We start from the raw sequence: 12,320 nt of genomic DNA on the forward strand, positions 1-12,320 counted from the left end.
AATACTTGGGGAATTCTAACAAGCAATGCTAATGAACATGCTCTTTGTCGACTACCGTTACCTTGATGTTGAAACTGGGGAAACTCTGTGCTAATATGTTGTAAGCATCATGGAAAACCTTGAGGAGCAGAAGAGCCCTGTTTTGCCATTGACATCATCATCCTTAATGATCAATTAAGATCACATGGAACTCTGCTGGGCCACTGAATCTTAAAATAATTCAGACAAGCCAGTGAGGAATGGAATCTTCCATGCAACACAAATACTGCTCATAATTAATTTGTACACAGACTTTCATGTGCATTTTTCATGGTATCCTTCTAATCCTAGTGCAAGTAAGACAGGCATTTCTTACCCCATATCACTGATGGGGTAGCTGATACTTGGAGAGTCACATAGTAGCAGAGAAGTAACTTATATCCAGGTCTCCTCCTATTTTCCCAGCCCCCACCTACTGCTCCTCCCAGGAAACCCACTCTGGGCAATCTCAGAGAGAGCAACCATTCTCCCTGCAGTGTCCTCAGGGACTGGGGACATGGGCCAGCTCCCAATCCTGCAAGTCCTCATCCTAGTGCACTGACGAAGGAGAGGAAAAGGACCACCACAAAAGATCCAAACCACACGGGAGTCACTGTGAAGTCTGCCTAGCAAAATGTTATTTCTCCAAGAAGTCAGCTTTTCAAAGATGGCATTGAAGGTCTATTTGCCATCCTTAAAAATCTGATGAAAGTTGCCGAGTAGGAGATGGAAAAATAAGAAGAGATTAACAAGAAGAGTAGTTAACGATCCCTGGTTGAACTCTCTGACAATCACCCAAGCAAGAAAAGGAATACCAGTGGTATTGCATGGGCTCATGGCTCAAGAACTGCAAAAAAACTCTCTCTGCTCTGGAAGAAAATGAAAACTCTAGATGCAGAGACACATCCACTTTCTCACGGGGTAAAATCGCTACGTAATTCTAGATCACAAGTTTTTCAGAGCAGAAGGAATAGGCTTACCTTGAGATGGACTTGAGCATTTTTACTTATTTCAGGAGATGAAGATGCTGGTACTCAGATACACTGTGAGGTCCCTATTGAATCCTTGATACAATCCTTGATACAAGGATGTCCCTATTGAATCCATGCTCTTTGTCTAAAGGTCGAAAGAGCCTCAGGGTATGAGTAAAAGCATTTTCTCCTTCCAGACTTGATTTGCTTCTTTTAACAATAATAACGAAAAAGTCAGTGTTTTGAGGTATGGCCACTCCCCTCAAAGTGTGGTCCTCATACAGGCAGCATCGACACCACCTGGAAACTTGCTAGAAACGCAAATCAGTAAGAGGAAAGTCACAGAAGGTAGTTGCTCCCTCCATCTTCCACCGAGGAGCCTCAGACTCCAACTCTGACCTGCTCACAGAGTCTGCATTTTAACAAGGTGTCCAGGGGTTCTCTGTGTACTTTAAGTTGGAGAAGCACTGTTTAGGGTCCTTGACCTGAGCAGGCAATAAACAATAAATGCTGGGGAGGATGTGGAGTAAGGGAAGGCTTTTACAGCTTCTCTGGTGGCTCAGTGGTAAAGAAACTGCCTACAATGCAGGAGACCCAGGTTTGATCCCTGGGTCAGGAAGATCCCCTGGAGAAGGAAATTCTCCTGTTGTTGGGATTGTAAATTGATACAGCCACTATGGAGAACAGCATGGAGGTTCCTTAAAAACTAAAACTAGAACTATCTTATGAGCCAGCAATTCCGCTCCTGGGCATATACCCAGAGAAAAGCATAATTCACAAAGATGCATGCACCCCAATGTTCATTGCAGCACTATTTAAAATAGCCAAGCCATGGAAGAATCCTAAATGTCCATAAACAGAGGAATGGATAAAGACATAGTACCTAGATACAATGGACTATTACTCAGCCATAAAAAGGGAAACCATTCTACCATTTGCAGAAACACGGCTAGACTGTCATATAGTGAAGTCAAAAACAGAAAAACAAATATACAAATGTATATTAATGCATATATTTGAAATCTAGAAAAATGGTATGAGTGAGTGAGAGTCGCTCAGTCGTGTCCGACTTTTTGTGACCCCCGTATACAGTCCACGGGATTGTAAAGAGTCAGACACGACTGAAGCAAGTGAGCACACATCAACTATACCGTCCATGGGATTCCCCAGGCCAGAATCCTAGAGCGGGCAGCCTTTCCCTTCTCCAGGGATCTTCCCAACCCAGGGATCGAACCCAGGTCTTCCGCATTGCCATTGGAGAAGGAAATGGCAACCCACTCCAGTCTTCTTGCCTGGAGAATCCCAGGGATGGGGGAGCCTGGTGGGCTGCCATCTATGGGGTCGCACAGAGTCGGACACGACTGACGCGACTTAGCAGCAGCAGCAGCAGCTCCCGCATTGCAGGCTGATTCTTTACCAGCTGAGCCACAGGGGAAGCCCAGAAAAATGGTATATATGATCTTACACCAATATAGAGAACATATGTATGGATACTGTAATTGGGAAGGGTTAATTTTGAATTTATGCTGGATCTGCTTCCCTGACTTGAATTCTCATCCTGCCACTTGTTTTGTTACTGTAGGCACCCACAATGGCCTGCCTCGGGGGAGATAACCTGAGCTGCCCACCTGTGATGGAGTATAAGGAAGTGAAATTAACACATTCCCCTGCCTAAGGCCTGTCATTCTAGGGGACATGTGCGAGGACTGAGTAGTCTTTTTACTTTGTTTTCTCCCCTCCCCCCATCTCTGCTCTCATTCAACAAAGAACCTGGCAACCAGGCCCCAATAAGAAGGTTATTTTGAGGCACTAGCCTGCCATATTCTTGATCAGCAGGCTCCTGAATGAAGTCCCTTCCACACTTCATCTTAGATTCATTGACTTATTGTGCCAGGAGTAGAACAAGCCTGGACTCTGTGAAGGTAAAAATAGCAAGGGGGAAAGGGAGGGGGGATGAATCGGGAGATTGAAATGGACATCTATATGCTATTGATACGATGTATAAAATACAAAACTAATAGGAACCTACTTGATGGCACAGGGAACTCTACTCAATGCTCTGTGATGACCTAAATAGGAAGGAAATCCAAAAAAGAGGAGAGAAGTGTAAACATATAGCTGATTCACTGGCTCTACAGCAGAAACACATTGTAAAGCAATTACACTCCAACAAAAAAACGGGAGAGAGAAAGGGTAAATTGTCCACAGCCAGAGCAGAAGAGCCTTCTTCTGCCACTGAAGTCACAAGCCCTGCATCAGTGTCCTATTTACAAACGCGAAGGGATCTTTAGTGATTAAATCAAGAGTAAAACACATTTTCAGAATTCAAATTAGGTTACAGCAAGGATCGGATCCAAAACCTAAGTGAAGAGTGTGTGGCGAGACACAACTCATGCAAAGAAAAGTATCGATTTTTCTTTTTTTAATGTAAGGAGATTCTGTTTCGCCAAACTGTTGCTGTGCTATTTTGATTAAAAGGACATTTGCTGAAGAACTTAGAAAAATGAGGCTGGTTGGCTCATTTCAAAATGTCAGTAAACTAATGATTGTGTCCTGAAGGCAGTGTATTACGATCTGCTGCTGGAGGTTAGAATTCTACATTTTAACTGAAAAAGAAGTATTTTGCCATTGTTTCAGGCAAAGTCTTTGCATTTTTGTTTTGGTTTTTTTCTTTTTTTTTTCCAAGAGAAAAGGAGAAAATTGCTGCCAGTATTAAGTAGGTCTAGAGGAATAATTAGATATTTTCCCCTGATCATTTAATTGACCATGGTTGACCTCTATTGGAGCCAATTAAATTTTTTTTCATAAGGAACCACTGACCTATTTTATTCCATTTTCATGTCTCTCAATATCTGACAAGATTGTGAAAAAATATATAGTTTCATTGTAACTGTTTTTGAATCCCTAATTGCTAAAAATTCTAAAACATCTCCAGGTATTTTTATAACTGATAATCAGTAGCTTTGATGCAGAGCTTTTATGTATGATTGGACAGTAGATTTCTAAAAGTGTGAAATATTACAATGTTAAATATAGCTAACTGGGACATGAAGCCTATTCCATTTATTTTGTTTTTTCAACAGGGCTTGACTGACGCACTGGTTCTTGCAATACGTTCAGTCATCCAGAACCAGTAGACTTTTAAGTGGAAGAAATTAAACAAGAACTGCCTGTCATTTTGTAAACCCAATTTTCATAGCATTTCAGTGCACTCAGCCAAAAGACTTAGGTAGTCAGAATATCACAGATACTGGATTCAATACAGAAGGTATTTAATTTTAAATGGTAATGTCATCATCTATTAATCATTTTAAGTGTCTGTATATACTGCCACATACTACAATCAATGATTTGCATCTTCAGTAAACACTTATTGAACACAGTGATAGATTCCAGACAGTTGTAAACACATTGATTACAGGGTCTCCATGTGTAGCATTTTATATTCAAACAGATCAATAGATTTGACACTGGATCACAGGATTACTGCAGAGAAAGCAGCTCCAAAATGGTTGAGATTCAAAAATTTTTTCCAGAGAAATAGGATTTACTTTATTAAAAAATACTTAATTTGAATATGTCTATATTCAGTAAGCCAACTTAATGCTGAGTGATTCATGCCAAGATACACAAACCCATTTGCTTAAAGGATCCAAAGTTAAATCAATCTTAATAACTGAAAAAGCTTTAGGCCAAAGAACATGATACAAGGTAAACAGTTGTATGCAAACATATCCATCTGGGTTTATAGTAGCTTCCAATATTTCCCACAGGGCTGATGTAAGAGAAAATATGTTTACATGCTTTTTTTAAAACATAGGGACAATATTTATTGGGCTTTCCTGATAGCTCAGTTGGTAAAGAATCCGCCTGCAATCCAGGAGACCCCAGTTCGATTCCTGAGTTGGGAAGATCTGCTGGAGAAGGGATTGGCTGCCCACTCCAATATTCTTGGCCTTCCCTTGTGGCTCAGCTGGTAAAGAATCCTCCTGCAATGCGGGAGACCTGGGTTCAACCCCTGGGTTAGGAAGAGCCCCTATAGAAGGGAAAGGCTACCCATTCCAGCATTCTGGCCTGGAAAATTCCACGGACTGTATAGTCCATGGGGTCACAAAGAGTCGGACACGAATGAGTGACTTTCACTTTCACTTCACTTTCAGGGACAATATTTATGACACTGAGTTAATAAATAGTTATCTATATATTCATTTCATCTTTATTTATGCTAAAAGATCACATTTCATTAAAATCAAGACTAGTGAGTAAGGAAAGTGAATCAGGTTGCCCACACCTGTACTGAGGATAATCTGAAAAGTTTATAGAAACATTTTAAGAAATTCATCTATAGTGTGGACTGTTGCAGAATGTAAGAAACACACATTTACGTCCTGATGATTTTCTCTCTTAATTAGGCTCTAGCACACCTTGTAACACATCATTTGGAAACTTTAGCAGGTTTTTTCCACTTGTGAACTTCAATTTGATGAGTACTCGCATTTTATGTAAGAGACAGAGTTTAGGAACAACTTTCGTAATGAAACAGAGGTGGGTACAGAAATTCAGCAAACTGCCCTATATGCTGACCGCTTTGAGATCTGGGTTCCATGATACTGTTGCCAAATTGGCATGGAATGTGAGTGGTAGAATATTTAAAGCTCAGGTCAGAACTGATGAAAATGTATTGAAGTATAAGGTGAAAGACTTATATGTTTTGAAGACAGACCCATCACAAGCAAGGAAATCGAAACTATAATCAGAAATCTTCCAGCAAACAAAAGCCCAGGACCAGATGGCTTCACAGATGAATTCTACCAAAAATTTAGAGAAGAGCTAACACCTATCTTACTCAAACTCGTCCAGAAAATTGCAGAAGAAGGTAAACTTCCAAACTCATTCTATAAGGCCACCATCACCCTAATTCCAAAACCAGAGAAAGATGCCACTAACAAAGAAAACTACAGGCCAATATCACTGATGAACATAGATGCAAAAATCCTTAACAAAATTCTAGCAAACAGAATCCAACAACATATTAAAAAAATCGTACACCATGACCAAGTGGGCTTTATCCCAGGAATGAAAGGATTCTTTAATATCTGCAAATCAATGTAATAAACCACATTAACAAATTGAAAGATAAAAACCATATGATTCTCTCAATAGATGCAGAGAAAGCCTTTGACAAAATTCAACATCCTTTTATGATTAAAACTCTCCAAAATAGAGGAGATAGAAGGAATAGAAGGAACATACCTCAACATAATAAAAGCTATATATGACAAACCCACAGCAAGCATTACCCTCAATGGTGAAAAATTGAAAGCATTTCCCCTAAAATCAGTAACAAGACAAGGGTGCCCACTCTCACCACTACTATTCAACATAGTGTTGGAAGTTTTGGCCACAGCAATCAGAGCAGAAAAAGAAGTAAAAGGAATCCAGACAGGAAAAGAAGAAGTGAAACTCTCGCTGTTTGCAGATGACATGATCCTCTACATAGAAAACCCGAAAGACTACCAGAAAATTACTAGAGCTAATCAACGAATATAGTAAAATTATAGGATATAAAATTAACACAGAGAAATCCCTTGCATTCCTATACACTAACAATGAGAAAACAGAAAGAGAAATTAAGGAAATAATACCATTCACCATTGCAACAAAAAGAATAAAATACTTAGGAGTATATCTACCTAAAGAAACAAAAGACCTATACATAGAAAACTATAAAACACTGATGAAAGAAATCAAAGAGGACACAAATAGATGGAGAAATATGCCGTGTTCATGGATTGGAAGAGTCAATATTGTCAAAATGACTATACTACCCAAAGCAATCTGTAGATTCAATGAAATCCCTATCAAGCTACCAACGGTATTTTTCACAGATCTAGAACAAATAATTTCACAATTTGTATGGAAATACAAAAAACCTCGAATGGCCAAAGTAATCTTGAGAAAGAAGAATGGAACTGGAGGAATCAACCTGCCTGACTTCAGACTCTACTACAAAGCCACAGTCATCAAGACAGTATGGTACTGGCACAAAGACAGAAATATAGATCAATGGAACAGAATAGAAAGCCCAGAGATAAATCCACGAACCTATGGACACCTTATCTTTGACAAAGGAGGCAAGGATATACAATGGAAAAAAGACAACCTCTTTAACAAGTGGTGCTGGGAAAACTGGTCAACCACTTGTAAAAGAATGAAACTAGAACACTTTCTAACACCATACACAAAAATAAACTCAAAATGGATTAAAGATCTAAATGTAAGACCAGAAACTATAAAACTCCTAGAGGAGAACATAGGCAAAACACTCTCTGACATAAATCACAGCAAGATCCTCTATGACCCACCTCCCAGAATATTGGAAATAAAAGCAAAACTAAACAAATGGGACCTAATGAAACTTAAAAGCTTTTGCACTACAAAGGAAACTATAAGTAAGGTGAAAAGACAGCCCTCAGACGGGGAGAAAATAATAGCAAACGAAGCAACAGACAAAGGATTAATCTCAAAAATATACAAGCACCTCCTGCAGCTCAATTCCAGAAAAATAAATGACCCAATCAAAAAATGGACCAAAGAACTAAACAGACATTTCTCCAAAGAAGACATACAGATGGCCAACAAACACATGAAAAGATGATCAACATCACTCATTATTAGAGAAATGCAAATCAAAACCACAATGAGGTACCATTACACGCCAGTCAGGATGGCTGCTATCCAAAAGTCTACAAGCAATAAATGCTGGAGAGGGTGTAGAGAAAAGGGAACCCTCTTACACTGTTGGTGGGAATGCAAACTAGTACAGCCACTATGGAAAACAGTGTGAAGATTTCTTAAAAAACTGGAATTAGAACTGCCATATGACCCAGCAATCCCACTTCTGGGCATACACACTGAGGAAACCAGATCTGAAAGAGACACGTGCACCCCAATGTTCATCGCACCGCTGTTTATAATAGTCAGGACATGGAAGCAACCTAGATGCCCATCAGCAGACGAATGGATAAGGAAGCTGTGGTACATATACACCATGGAATATTACTCAGCCATTAAAAAGAATTCATTTGAATCAGTTCTAATGAGATGGATGAAACTGGAGCCCATCATACAGAGTGAAGTAAGCCAGAAAGATAAAGACCAATACAGTATACTAACGCATATATATGGAATTTAGAAAGATAGTAACGATAACCCTATATGCAAAACAGAAAAAGAGACACAGATGTACAGAACAGAATTTTGGACTCTGTGGGAGAAGGCGAGGGTGGGATGTTTCGAGAGAACAGCATCGAAACATGTATATTATCTATGGTGAAACAGATCACCAGCCCAGGCTGGATGCATGAGACAAGTGCTTGGGCCTGGTGCACTGGGAAGACCCAGAGGAATTGGGTGGAGAGGGAGGTGGGAGGGGGGATTGGGATGGGGAATACATGTAAATCCATGGCTGATTCATGTCAATGTATAACAAAAACCACTACAATATTGTAAGTAATTAGCCTCCACTAATAAAAAATAAATGGAAAAACAAACAAACAAACAAACAAAATGTATTGAAGTGCCAGGCCTGGACTCTAAGGAAAGACATCTGGAAAGTTTATCTTGTTATGATTTGCCCAATCTTGACACTCTTTTATAGTGAGTAAAATTCAACTCAATTCAATACGTATTTTCAGCACTTCGAGGTGTTCAAAGATGAGGAAAATAAAGCAGCTAGCCACCAAGGAAGAGAGTAAAAATAGTTAGCTACATTTGAGCATTTACGATGCCCTCGACACCTCCGAGCACTTGTTATGATTTAATGCATAAAGGGCAATATAACTGTTAATGTACATTTGTGAATAGTGATACAAGAAAAAGAAGTAGTTATATCTTAATGCAGAGCTTAACACAGTAGCTGGCATTTAGACTTTAAAGATGGAGCTTAATTTCAGAAGTAGAAGAAGAAAAAGATGGCATTTCAGGAAGATGGAGCTTCCTAAGGCAAGGCCCATATGCCTCAGCAATTATAAGACATGATCAGAAAACAGTCTTACAGTTTGCATCACAGGCCTGTGGGGCAAGGGGGAAATGTTTGCCTTTCTTAGAACTGAAGACAGAGTTCCCTTGTGCAGTTTATCAGAAAGACATCTAATCTCATTTGGGAATTCAGTACATATAAAATATTCTTAATGATTTTAATGGAGTATATAAATATATTTTTAAAAGCATTTATTCAGGACATTTATAAATTATTTAGACTAAATAATGGCATTAAATTGAATTACATTAAATAGTAATTATTAAATATTCATTAAATATGAATTACATACCATATGTGATGTTTTTCATCTCTGAAAATGATCATATTTTTGTGCTCTAGATTGATTTTTAAATTTCATCTATTGCATCAAATTGGGATAAGTCAGTACAGTAGTTTTCTTTATTTTCTTTCCACATCATAAATTTGTGTTACACACATAACTTTTTTATTTGTAAATCATCCCAATTTTTCTATTTATTATAACAGGTGATATGGGACTGGATCTGGAAGATACAGAGCCATGTAGTAGTAGACAGTGGCAAAGAATTAGAAATATTTGCTGGACTGGAAATATTTGCTAAGAAGAGATTAATGTTCAAAAAGTGAAACCTAGTCTCAAATTGGATATCTCTTAACAATGCTAAGAAATTTTATCAGGTATTTGTAAAGACAGGCTCTATGTTTTCACTTACCCCATCGTTAGGTATTTATTTAAACTAGTATGTATATATAGGTGAAAATGTACAGGTGAATAGGGTGTGTGTAAGTTTACATGTATACATGGAAATCTGCACATTTACTTGTATAGCTCTTGTTCACAGATGTGGGATCTTCCATTCTTAGAGGGACAATTTCATTTTTCCTATAATCTGCCTGATTTGACAAGAAACAAATGGGACCAGTTTTCAAGTATTATCCAGGACTGCTTTCCTGGTTCAACTGCAGAGGAGAGTGGTTGCACTGCGACCATATGGCCTCCAGCTGATTTGACCGATCCCTAACCTAGGCATCCACGGACCCCTCAATGTCCGCCACTGACCCTTGTCACTCCGAGCCTCAGCTTGTCCCATCTGTGGCCGTGGTGTCCTGGTGAGGAAACCATGCTGGTCTCTGCCTTCCTCCCTTCACTGCTGGCTCAGTTCCCCTTCACCCGGGTTTGGATTTGTTGCAACTGCTTTGGCTACACCCATCCCCCTTCTTCCCTTATTAAAATAATAATTTACCTTTCCTGAAATACCATTACCTGATGTTGTTTCATTGCTAAGTCGTGTCTGACTCTTTTGCTACCCCATAGACTGTAACCCGCCAGGCTCCTCTGTCCATGGGATTCTCCAGGCAAGAATACTGCAGTGGGTTGCCATTTCCTTCTCCAGGGTATCTTTCTGACCCAGGGATTGAACCCACGTCTCCTGCATTGCAGGAGACTCTTTTACCACTGAGCAACCAGGGAAGTGAACCATTATCTGATTCTCCCCTTATAAACTGATGAAGTTTCCTTTAGCCTCAAAAAAAATGTTAGAATCTTTATCCCAACATAGAAGACTTGACAAATGAGCGAATCAGACCTTGGTTCATAAACTCCTCTTACAGGCAGCCCTCTGACCTTCCACCCATTTATTTCTCGTCTTCCAAGCCCTACCTACCCTTACTGTCCATTCCCCAGTGAGTCCTCACACTTAAGCAGGCCTTTCATGAGCTTCTGACTATCCAGCAATGTCTGTTTTCTCCATGCACCTCAGCTACTACCAGGTCTTGACGTATTAGAACTGGACACACACATTCATTTCTGGAGCTGGGTTTGGGGTTCCGATTCTCTGTCTTCTCTGGATTTAAACCCATCACAGCAGGAACCATGCCTCAAGTCCTTTGACACCTCAAAACTTAGCAGAGTGCTTTGGGCAGAGGTAAATGCAAAATGTGGGCTTGCCAGGTGGCACTGGTGGTAAAGACCCACCCCGCCAACAGGAGATGCAGGAGACGCGGGTTCAGTCCCTGGACTGGGAAGATCTCCTGGAGGAGGGCATGGCAACCCATTCCAGTATTCTTGCCTGGAGAACCCCATGGACAGAGGAGCCTGGCGGGCTACGGTCCATAGGGTCGCAAAGAGTCTGACACGACTGAGCAACTCAACACACACACAGATGTAAATGTTCTCTTACCTGTGCTGAATAATAACAATAATAGCAATTACTGAATGCTTATTATAGACCAAGACTGTGTCATGTCTAAAGGAGTTCACTAACCTAACAGAAAATAATTAAAATAAAACAGAGACTGACAAAAATTCTCCAGAAGCTTATAGTCAGTTTATTTAGAACATAAGAAAGTGAGTGTGAAAGTCACTCAGTCATGTCCAACTCTTTGCAACCCCGTGGACTATACAGTCCATGGAATTCTCCAGGCCAGAATACTGCAGAGGGTAGCCTTTCCTTTCTCCAGGGATTGCCTTTCCTTTCTCCCAACCCAGGGACTGAACCCAGGTATCCCGCATTGCAGGTGGATTCTTTACCAGCTGAGCCACAAGGGAAGCCCAAGAATACTGGAGTGGGTAATTTATCCCTTCTCCAGAGGATCTTCCCAACCTAGAAATCAAACTGGGGTCTCCTGCATTGTAGGTGGATTATTTACCAACTGAGCTATCAGGGAAACCCTTTAGAACATAAAAACAACCACAAGTTATAACGAAACCAGTTGAAGAAATGTATCACCAACCACAAAATGCTTAGGGCTTTATGTGTTGAGTAAAAAGAATGAGTGATCAGGGGATGAGATACATTTAGTTAGCAAAGATTTTGGTGGAGGAAGTGAAATGGGTGATGATTGTGGTTTTGGGAGAAATGAAGTGGAGGAAAGTATTCTTAGTGGGAATGGAGGGGAGTGGGGATTCTAATAAATCCTAAAACCAGAAGGGATTGTTCAATTGCTAATTGGATTAGTCAGGGCGCCCTTCCCCAATAACCTCTACTCTACATACACCAAAACTCCTAAAATGCCAATATATTAAACAGATAAAGTTCTTAACCATGGTCTAAACTTGGATCCAGTCTTAGGGATGCTTCTATAGATCTTATTTTCAGGATACTTATAAATTCTCTGGTGGGAATATAACATATTAGAATATTATATATATGATACATATATATATATATATATATAAGTTCTTCATTCTTGGTCATTTTTTAGATACTTTTTTAGATATACTGAAGATCTTTTAGATATACTGAGGACTCTTGAGAGTCCTTTGGACAGCAAGGAGATCCAACCAGTCCATCCTAAGGGAAATCAGT

General features: G+C 39.8%; 1 protein-coding gene across 1 annotated transcript in view; it reads right to left on the minus strand.

Moving 5' to 3' along the window:
* FGF14 (fibroblast growth factor 14) overlaps positions 1–12,320 on the minus strand; it is a 607,621-nt gene that overhangs the window by 325,316 nt on the left and 269,985 nt on the right. The gene's annotated exons all lie outside the window — the stretch shown is intronic.

The sequence above is a fragment of the Dama dama genome, chromosome 30 (assembly GCF_033118175.1).
Source record: "Dama dama isolate Ldn47 chromosome 30, ASM3311817v1, whole genome shotgun sequence".
NCBI classification, from domain to species: domain Eukaryota; kingdom Metazoa; phylum Chordata; class Mammalia; order Artiodactyla; family Cervidae; genus Dama; species Dama dama.